The sequence below is a fragment of the Octopus bimaculoides genome, chromosome 6 (genome assembly GCF_001194135.2).
Source record: "Octopus bimaculoides isolate UCB-OBI-ISO-001 chromosome 6, ASM119413v2, whole genome shotgun sequence".
NCBI classification, from domain to species: domain Eukaryota; kingdom Metazoa; phylum Mollusca; class Cephalopoda; order Octopoda; family Octopodidae; genus Octopus; species Octopus bimaculoides.
This window is the reverse complement of record NC_068986.1, coordinates 75516791-75522631: the sequence shown is the minus strand read 5'-3', so window position 1 is coordinate 75522631 and position 5841 is coordinate 75516791.

Genomic DNA, 5841 nt, shown 5'->3' with positions numbered 1-5841 from the left:
TATATATATGCGACAGGCTTCTTCCAGTTTCAGTCTACCAAATCCGCACACAAGGCTTTGGTCGGCCCTGGGCTATAGTAGAAGACAATTGCCCAAGGTGCCACACAGTGGGACTGAACCCAGAATCATGTGATTGGGATTCAAGCTTCTTGCCACACACCCTCGCCTGCGCCTATCATACCTCTTTGTTAAGTTGTTGAGCATTTCTGAATTCTCGTGTCTCGGATGTAACCAGCTATAAGATGTTATATTAATTAAACATACTTGTATATCTAATGTTATGCCTGTATATGTATATGTCGAGGCATACATATATACATGTATACATATGTACACATATGTATACATATGTTGACACACGCTCACTCACACATGTTATACCTTTCTTTTTCTTTCTTTTACTTGTTTTTATACAATAGACTATGGCCAGCCTTGAAGAGTTTAGTCGAACAAATTGACTCTAGTAATTATTTTTTAAGTATGGTGCTTACTCTGTCGGTTTCTTTTCTCGAGATGTCAAAATACGGGAACGTCAGAAAAAAATATCATATATACGACAAAGCTAGTAAAGAAACATACAGTGAGAAAATAATATTGTTAACTTTCTTATCACATTCAGTTTATCAAACTATATATTATAAAACAACCTGTAAAGTTGGTGTTGGATAAATAATGTTTGTTCTGTAAATTCCAAAAATGTGAATCAATTCAGGTAATGGTAATAAGACCTCCAAACACATTTGTAATTGCCTGACCTCTTGTAAATGTGTTATGTCTCAACCTACTGCTATCTAGCACCTTCGGACGATGTCTACTCAACTGCTAGTCAACAGTCAGTCCACTCCTACCACGGTCAGACTACCTCTATTTATATGTCTTGGTCGAGCCTACTTTTTCGCTTGGGGCCGTTGACACAACAAAATGCATGCTTAATGTAAACTTCCTTGACATTTCTTTAGTATATTAAGTCTAGGTAGCGTTAAACGATAGCACTAAACCCAAATCAAACATCAGAATGACAACCAATATATTAAAGACGTATTATTAATCATGCTGTCTTTCGCCAGCCAACCCGAAGAGAAAATTTTCCATTAGACTTTCCATGAAAACTTGTCGATCTGTTCTTACTTTTGCCTACCTATAAAAAAGGCAAAAGAAGAAAAAAAAAAAAAGCTGAGTAATCATTTTTATTTGGCAGATGTTTCAATATTATCACAACTGTGAATAGTTTGAATTCAAAGGGATATATTTGCTGTGCAGTTTTTTTATAAATTTCCAATGAGCAGTCATTGACCCTAACATACTGTTGTTCTCATTTCCCCCTATATTTTGTATGCCTTACCTCTTCACTCTTTTTTGCTGCGTTTCTGAGCATTTTATATTGTATTATATATATATATATATATATATTCTTGAGGTTTATTTTCTTATGATATGACCAGATAATACGTTCTCGTATCTTCACACACACACACACACACACACACACACACACACACACACACACACACACACACACACACACACACACACACACACACTTTATATTGTTATAGATGTGATGATGGTGGTGATTGACGAATGTTATTTCTTATGAACGATTGACGTCAGTCACTATACCATAAGGCCTAAAATCTGTTAAAATCACTTTGCTGCTAACATGAACCCCAAACCCTCACAAAGGTCCACTAAGGTACTAATAGCTATATAAAGGTCCACAGGGTCACTAAGATACTGATAGCTATATAATGCGGAACTGCCTCGATGGAAGCATACCTGTACCAACGAGTATAAGTTAAATATTATTTTGAAATAAACTTTAACAAACAAATAGCAACAGTTGATTTGCTGATTTGCAAAGTGCACTAAAAGGCATGAGACGCCGAATGTCTTCGCTTATTCGATGCAGACGATATGACTAAGGGGGCAAAAATATCTCAATATTCTCTAAATAACTGAAACAGTTAAAACGTTTCCTGATGTTCAGAATTGCGATGAAGCTGTTCTATAGACACACAGTTTGTTAGACGACACAAAGGAATTTCAATTAAAATTTTTGAAAGAATAAAAAGCATACGATGTAAAATTACAGACAATTTCTTCACAGTCCAGTGAAAATATATTTCCCAACCCCATGATCATCCTGTCTATCTTTTAATATATTATTTGAAGTTTCATATTCCCTATTATATTTTGCCTGAATTATGTCATAGCTGTTATGAATAGACTACGTACATGTCAAAACTTATTCTTGCAAAACAAACTGTTATGATACAATTGCGTTTGGAAACCTTCAACGTTGTAAAGTGGTATATTCAGCGCATAATAATGTCATCAAGATTTCAAAGACATCTGATAAATTCTAGCATAAATTTCGTTGTGGAAATCCACAATTCCGGAAATTGGTAGAGCGTGGCTTTTTATTGGTGGTATTTTTTTTTTAATGTTATTTCTGATTCATAATATATTGTAAAAATAAGAGCGTATAAAATTTTATTGAGAATGGAGGGTCGATCTTTCTTGAACTACAAAAGCATTCCCTTGGCGAGGAAGTCCATTTGCACTTCACCAGTCAAACCCCACCATTTATACATAGATACTGATATACATACATACATACATACATACATACATACATACATATATATATATATATATATATATATATATTTGCATGTATGTATATTTATATATATCATATATATATATATATATATATATATATATATATATATATGCATGTATGTATGTTTTATGTATATCATATATATATGCATGTATGTATATTTATATATATCATATATATATGCATGTATGTATATTTATATATCATATATATATATTATATACATTATACATAATATATATATATATATGTATAATATATATGTATATATATGTATGTATATGTATATCTATCTATCTATATATTTATGTATACGTATAGACTTATATATATATATATATATATATATATATATATGTATTATGTATGTATGTATGTGTGTATGTATATGTATATATATACTTGCCTGTCTATTTATTTGCTTTCCTGCTTTCCCATTTATTTGTCAGACTCTCCAACTGCCTGTCTATTGATTTCTTTGCTTTCATTGTCTATTTTTATTATAGATCAAAGTATGTGTATGTATGTCTGCGTGTGCATGTGTGTGTGTGTGTGTGTATGTGTGTGTGTGTGAGGGTGTACGTGTGTATCCGCTTTCATTTATTCATAGAGGCGACGACATACCTCTACTGTGTGTCTCTAGTTTACATTGTGTCAGATATTTATTAGTGCACAAACATAGATAAATTTCTGTTGTTGTTGGTGGTGGTTGTGGTGCTAGTGGTGGCGACTGTGGTGTTGGTGACAGTACACATTGCTGTGTTGTTATTGCTGTTAATGCTACAGTAGTCACTATTGCATTGGTTCGTATTGTCATCGTTGTTTGTCTTTTTTTGTTTTTGTTTTTTGTCATTGCTGTAGCTAGTTGTGTTCTTCGAGATGATGTTTACGTTCTCTCTCATCAATCAAAACTATACGCAGCTGGAGAAGAAATCGGCTTTCTTAACTTTGATAATAATAATAATAATAATAATAATAATAATGATGATGATGATGATGATGATAATAATAATAACAACAACAACAGCAACAATAATAATAATAATAATAATAATAATGATAATAATAATAATAACAATAATGATAATAATAATAATAATAATAATAATAATAATAATAATAATAATAATAATAATAGTAATAATAATAATAATAATAATAATAATAATAATAACAATGATAACAATAACAACAACAACCACAACAATAATACTAAGAATAACGATGATGATGATGATGATGATGATGATAATGCTGCTGCTGCTACTGCTGCTGCTACTGCTGCTGCTACTACTACTACTACTACTACTACTACTACTACTAATAATAATAATAATAATAATGATGATGATGATGATGATGATGACGACGACGATGGCGACGACGATGACGACGACAATGATGTTGATGATGATGATGATGATGATGATGATGATGATGATGATGATGATGATGATAATAATAATAATCCTTTAGAAATTTTCAAGGATTTTAGTCGATTCATTGGTACAGATCTAAGGTTGTATTGATCAGTAATTTTGTCAATTCGACTATATTTCAGATGTGCTATCTCTGTGTTTTTATGAAGACTCTTTGAAGCACCCTCCCCAACTGAAAGCTATAATTTTGTTTCTTGAAGTTTATTTCATTATTGATTTCACGATGAGAGCATTTTATTTTGCTTTCATGACGAAGCCATCTTTCTATTGATCTATTGATTTTATTTTTTCTTGTCTTCGTTTTCTATTTATTGTTGTTGTTGGTGTTCTTATTTTGAGAAATCTTCAAATCGTTTCTTCAAAGAAGGTGAGACAGGAGAAAGGAGACAAAGAAAGAGAAGGAACGAGAGAGAGAGAGAGAGAGAGGGAGAGAGGGGGAGAGAGAGAGAGAGAGAGGGGGGGGAAATGAGATAGTGTCATAGGGAAAATAATGACATAGAGAGAGAACGAGAGATACAGGGAAAGAAAGAGAGAGAGAGAGAGAGAGAGAGAGAGTGAGTCAAAGAAAGACAGAGATACAGAGAAAGAAGAGAGAAAGACAGATAGTAAGAGGAAGGGAGACAAGGAGAGAAAAGTGACAGAGAGATGAAGAGAGAAAGACAAACACATAGAGAGAGGAAGAGAGAGAATGGGTACTGGGGGTACGGCTAGTGATCTAGATATCATGAAAACTGGAAGAAAACGTGGACACATGATTTTCAAAAAGTATTTTTCAAAATCCGTGGGTGTCTAGTGTGTCACGAGGAATGTTTCTCTTCAATTAATAAATTCTAAAAACAAATAGAATTTCGACCTATGTTTTGATACTTTTTATTCCAACTATCAGTAACAATATTCCGAGTCGTAAACGTCTATAAACTTCCTCCATCTCTAAAACTGGTGCGTCAAAAACCAATCAGTGATTTCAATAGCTGCCAAGTAAGTTAGGTTCTCCGAAGCATTCCCAAAATATATTTTACAGGTTTCGAGCATTTTGACTGTGGATAGGTATGTATATGTAAATATATATATATATATATATATATCTAGATTCAAGGTGAATATGGTACTTAAGTTTAGGCACCAGAATTAAGTATCGTATTATCCAAACAATTCCAAAATGAGGTGATTAAATATCAAAAATAAGCAACAAGGATATTCAAGCGATGTTAGCATTGCTTAAATTAATGGAGTCGCATGAAACGATCGTATTGCATTAACCTTGAATATCCTTGTTGCTTATTTTTGATTATATATATATATATATATAGGTAAATGATAGGGTTGCCTCAATCCTTCAGGGGTAGTCTGAAGCATCCAAGCAACCAGGGGATGTTTAAATCCGGAAGCACTCCTGGGGATCACCTGTACGGGTACCGTCTTGGGTAGAGGGCATCCAGAGGCAGGTAATTTATTGTTTAAACCGTAGTTTTATTACACCACCATATACATTAATATACCCATCAATCACTTCTCATACATCCCTCGCACCACGAACTATTACATACTCCTCAACATTCTGATGAGATCTGCCAAACCATTGGCTAGATTGAAACGTACGTAAATGACTATTACATAACATTCACAACGACTCACTACATAACCTCAACCTCCACAATGACTCATTACATAACCTCCACTCAATAAAACAACGGCTAACTAGCCCAACAGAATTGCTTCTTCTAGTATTTGTTGCTCCATTCTCCACACACACACACAGATAGATAGATAGATAGA